Raw genomic sequence first — 5,000 nt, forward strand, 5'->3', positions numbered from 1 at the left:
CGGGGACTTTTCTTTCTCTTTTTCAGCCTCCCTGTCATTATTCTTCACCACCTCCAAATCTATACTGCTGCTAGTGATGAGTTGCTTTGTGGGAAGCAGGATAAAGAGAAGGGCAGGGCCTATGCAAATGATGGCCTCAGGGATGCCTGGGAGTCCCTTTTCAGCAGTACTGTTAAAATCTGCCTTGCAACCAGATTGGTCGGGTATGCTGAAAAACACCATGCCAGATTGGGCACCAGGTCTCTAGGCGCTTGGAGGACATATTGGGTCTACATCCCTAAGTTTCTGAGGTCCAAGAAATGTTCACCCTCCGCCCTAATAGAGAGGTCTTTGCTGGTCGTGGCCGATCGTCGCTGAGAGGGGAAGAAGGTAGCAGGGCAAGATGCTCATGGTTCTTCTCTAATAATGGACCAACTTCCTCTCTCTCCTTAACTGTGGTTCTGCCTGGCTACTGGGGCTACCAGTTGTAAGCCTGCAGCCCACAAGGAGTTGGTTTGTTCCTCTCACAAATGTAAATGGGTATGCATTCAATTGCACACACCTGCCTGCGTCCACAGACCCTCGCGCGCACACACACTTTTGTCAACAAGCTTTTTTATGTAGTTAAGAGAATCAGGGACCCATGTTGAAATACAAAAGCAGCACACCACGTGACGGCCGTCATGTAGAGTCCAGCAGCAAATGGGAAACTTTTAACTAGCCGTGGTCCTATTACTGCAGCTCTACCGTGGAACAACTGCTGGATGAGTCCTGCTGGAGAATATTGAACCTACATTAAGTCTGAGGTAAATAAGAATACCACAGGAACATAATGAAAAAGAGACCTACAACCCTTCCGAGCCAGATAGGAGTCGAACCTACAATCTTCTGATCCGTAGTCAGACGCGTTATCCATTGCGCCACTGGCCCTATGTATTTGCATCTATCTTTTTGTCCTTAAGAGGGCTAGAAAGCGTGTGTGTGTGTGTGTGTGAACGCACAAGGAAACCCATCTGACCACCTGAAAGTCTGTTCTGTGAGGTTTTCCTAAGTTGTACAAAGGACTTTAGGAGAAGGAAGGACCTAAAAGCTAGGCAAAATGGTCCTAGATCCAAGAAAATCTTTTAGATCAGGCTCAGTTTCTTAAATACTCTGGGTTAACATAATCAGCTCCAGGTCTGTGTGGGGCTGAGCTTGTGAACTCCTTAGTAAGTAGGCGGGTACAACAAAAGGGAGTTTAATATTACAATAGGGGTTAAAATTCAGACACCTTGTCGTAGGCTCACCTTGTCCAGGGACCCAAGCATGCTGCCTTTCCACACTCAGAGCACTTCACCTAACCTACTGTGCAGCTGTTTCGCCTTTAATATCAAAGTTCCACAGGCAGCGTGATGTCACAATGCTCCTTGTCTGTAGCCCAAACCATGAGCCTTTGCAACCCTGGCATAATCTACATACTTACGGTGTGTGAAGTCTTGGACCACGAATGCAGTGAAGAATAATGGATTGCTATTCTTCATACATTTTTGCCCATTGGCTCAGATTTGAATGCTTACTGGCCATCTGAGCATCTCTGCCAGGCCACCCTATGTCTAGAGACTGTGGATTTAGAGAGTTTATAAACATTGTCAGTTCATCAATAAAGTGTGCTCGCTTCGGCAGCACATATACTAAAATTGGAACGATACAGAGAAGATTAGCATGGCCCCTGCGCAAGGATGACACGCAAATTCGTTAAGCGTTTCATATTTTTAACAGCTTTTAGGAGAGAAATCTTCTTTGTTTTCAAGACTTATTGAAATAATAAAGCAGGTTCCAGTCCTGTGTCATGTAATATGTATTTTTAAATTGTCTCTCCTCAACATTTTTAATGTATTTGCCTTGCAGTAAAGAAGGTGCGCTCTATGTCCAGCAGCATTTTACAAGGAAGCCTGCAGGACTTCTGGGACTTTTCTTTCTCTTTTTCAGCCTCCCTGTCATTATTCTTCACCACCTCCAAATCTATACTGCTGCTAGTGATGAGTTGCTTTGTGGGAAGCAGGATAAAGAGAAGGGCAGGGCCTATGCAAATGATGGCCTCAGGGATGCCTGGGAGTCCCTTTTCAGCAGTACTGTTAAAATCTGCCTTGCAACCAGATTGGTCGGGTATGCTGAAAAACACCATGCCAGATTGGGCACCAGGTCTCTAGGCGCTTGGAGGACATATTGGGTCTACATCCCTCAGTTTCTAAGGTCCAAGAAATGTTCACCCTCCACCCTAATAGAGAGGTCGTGGCCGATCGTGGCTGAGAGGGGAAGAAGGTAGCAGGGCAAAATGCTCATGGTTCTTCTCTAATAATGGACCAACTTCCTCTCTCTCCTTAACTGTGGTTCTGCCTGGCTACTGGGGCTACCAGTTGTAAGCCTGCAGCCCACAAGGAGTTGGTTTGTCCCTCTCACAAATGTAAATGGGTAAGCATTCAATTGCACACACCTGCCTGCGTCCACAGACCCTCGCGCACACACACTTTTGTCAACAAGCTTTTTTATGTAGTTAAGAGAATCAGGGACCCATGTTGAAATTCAAAAGCAGCACCACCACGTGACGGCCGTCACGTAGAGTCCAGCAGCAAATGGGAAACGTTTAACTAGCCGTGGTCCTATTACTGCAGCTCTACCGTGGAACAACTGCTGGATGAGTCCTGCTGGAGAATATTGAACCTACAACAAGTCTGAGGTAAATAAGAATACCACAGGAACATAATGAAAAAGAGACCTACAAACCTTCTGAGCCAGATAGGAGTCAAACCTAAAATCTTCTGATCCGTAGTCAGACGCGTTATCCATTGCGCCACTGGCCCTATGTATTTGCATCTATCTTTTTGTCCTTAAGAGGGCTAGAAAGCGTGTGTGTGTGTGTGTGTGTGTGTGTGTGTGAAGGCACAAGAAAACCCATCTGACCTCCTGAAAGTCTGTTCTGTGAGGTTTTCCTAAGTTGTACAAAGGACATTAGGAGAAGGAAGGACCTAAAAGCTAGGCAAAATGGTCCTAGATCCAAGAAAATCTTTTAGATCAGGTTCAGTTTCTTAAATACTCTGGGTTAACATAATCAGCTCCAGGTCTGTGTGGGGCTGAGCTTGTGAACTCCTTAGTAAGTAGGCGGGTACAACAAAAGGGAGTTTAATATTACAATAGGGGTTAAAATTCAGACACCTTGTCGTAGGCTCACCTTGTCCAGGGACCCAAGCATGCTGCCTTTCCACACTCAGAGCACTTCACCTAACCTACTGTGCAGCTGTTTCGCCTTTAATATCAAAGTTCCACAGGCAGCGTGATGTCACAATGCTCCTTGTCTGTAGCCCAAACCATGAGCCTTTGCAACCCTGGCATAATCTACATACTTACGGTGTGTGAAGTCTTGGACCACGAATGCAGTGAAGAATAATGGATTGCTATTCTTCATACATTTTTGCCCATTGGCTCAGATTTGAATGCTTACTGGCCATCTGAGCATCTCTGCCAGGCCACCCTATGTCTAGAGACTGTGGATTTAGAGAGTTTATAAACATTGTCAGTTCATCAATAAAGTGTGCTCGCTTCGGCAGCACATATACTAAAATTGGAACGATACAGAGAAGATTAGCATGGCCCCTGCGCAAGGATGACACGCAAATTCGTGAAGCGTTTCATATTTTTAACAGCTTTTAGGAGAGAAATCTTCTTTGTTTTCAAGACTTATTGAAATAATAAAGCAGGTTCCAGTCCTGTGTCATGTAATATGTATTTTTAAAATGTCTCTCCTCAACATTTTTAATGTATTTGCCTTGCAGTAAAGAAGGTGTGCTCTATGTCCAGCAGCATTTTACAAGGAAGCCTGCAGGACTTCTGGGACTTTTCTTTCTCTTTTTCAGCCTCCCTGTCATTATTCTTCACCACCTCCAAATCTATACTGCTGCTAGTGATGAGTTGCTTTGTGGGAAGCAGGATAAAGAGAAGGGCAGGGCCTATACAAATGATGGCCTCAGGGATGCCTGGGAGTCCCTTTTCAGCAGTACTGTTAAAATCTGCCTTGCAACCAGATTGGTCGGGTATGCTGAAAAACACCATGCCAGATTGGGCACCAGGTCTCTAGGCGCTTGGAGGACATATTGGGTCTACATCCCTCAGTTTCTAAGGTCCAAGAAATGTTCACCCTCCACCCTAATAGAGAGGTCGTGGCCGATCGTGGCTGAGAGGGGAAGAAGGTAGCAGGGCAAGATGCTCATGGTTCTTCTCTAATAATGGACCAACTTCCTCTCTCTCCTTAACTGTGGTTCTGCATGGCTACTGGGGCTACCAGTTGTAAGCCTGCAGCCCACAAGGAGTTGGTTTGTCCCTCTCACAAATGTAAATGGGTAAGCATTCAATTGCACACACCTGCCTGCGTCCACAGACCCTCGCGCGCACACACACTTTTGTCAACAAGCTTTTTTATGTAGTCAAGAGAATCAGGGACCCATGTTGAAATACAAAAGCAGCACACCACGTGACGGCCGTCATGTAGAGTCCAGCAGCAAATGGGAAACGTTTAACTAGCCGTGGTCCTATTACTGCAGCTCTACCGTGGAACAACTGCTGGATGAGTCCTGCTGGAGAATATTGAACCTACATTAAGTCTGAGGTAAATAAGAATACCACAGGAACATAATGAAAAAGAGACCTACAACCCTTCCGAGCCAGATAGGAGTCGAACCTACAATCTTCTGATCCGTAGTCAGACGCGTTATCCATTGCGCCACTGGCCCTATGTATTTGCACCTATCTTTTTGTCCTTAAGAGGGCTAGAAAGCGTGTGTGTGTGTGTGTGTGTGTGTGTGTGTGTGAAGGCACAAGGAAACCCATCTGACCACCTGAAAGTCTGTTCTGTGAGGTTTTCCTAAGTTGTACAAAGGACTTTAGGAGAAGGAAGGACCTAAAAGCTAGGCAAAATGGTCCTAGATCCAAGAAAATCTTTTAGATCAGGCTCAGTTTCTTAAATACTCTGGGTTAACATAATCAGCTCC

General features: G+C 45.5%; 4 non-coding genes across 4 annotated transcripts; 2 read left to right on the forward strand and 2 right to left on the reverse strand.

Moving 5' to 3' along the window:
• Positions 1–836: 836 nt before the first annotated feature.
• Positions 837–909, reverse strand: TRNAR-ACG (transfer RNA arginine (anticodon ACG)). Its single transcript has one exon. It is a non-coding gene; the product is annotated as a tRNA-Arg (tRNA).
• Positions 910–1,625: 716 nt separating this feature from the next.
• Positions 1,626–1,732, forward strand: LOC144765133 (U6 spliceosomal RNA). Its single transcript, XR_013597146.1, has one exon. It is a non-coding gene; the product is annotated as a U6 spliceosomal RNA (small nuclear RNA).
• Positions 1,733–3,547: 1,815 nt separating this feature from the next.
• On the forward strand, positions 3,548–3,654 carry LOC144764861 (U6 spliceosomal RNA). The gene has a single exon (XR_013596888.1). It is a non-coding gene; the product is annotated as a U6 spliceosomal RNA (small nuclear RNA).
• Positions 3,655–4,669: 1,015 nt separating this feature from the next.
• Positions 4,670–4,742, reverse strand: TRNAR-ACG (transfer RNA arginine (anticodon ACG)). The gene has a single exon. It is a non-coding gene; the product is annotated as a tRNA-Arg (tRNA).
• Between the last annotated feature and the right edge of the window lie 258 nt (positions 4,743–5,000).

Source organism: Lissotriton helveticus, chromosome 6, assembly GCF_964261635.1.
Source record: "Lissotriton helveticus chromosome 6, aLisHel1.1, whole genome shotgun sequence".
In the NCBI taxonomy this organism is placed as follows: Eukaryota; Metazoa; Chordata; class Amphibia; order Caudata; family Salamandridae; genus Lissotriton; species Lissotriton helveticus.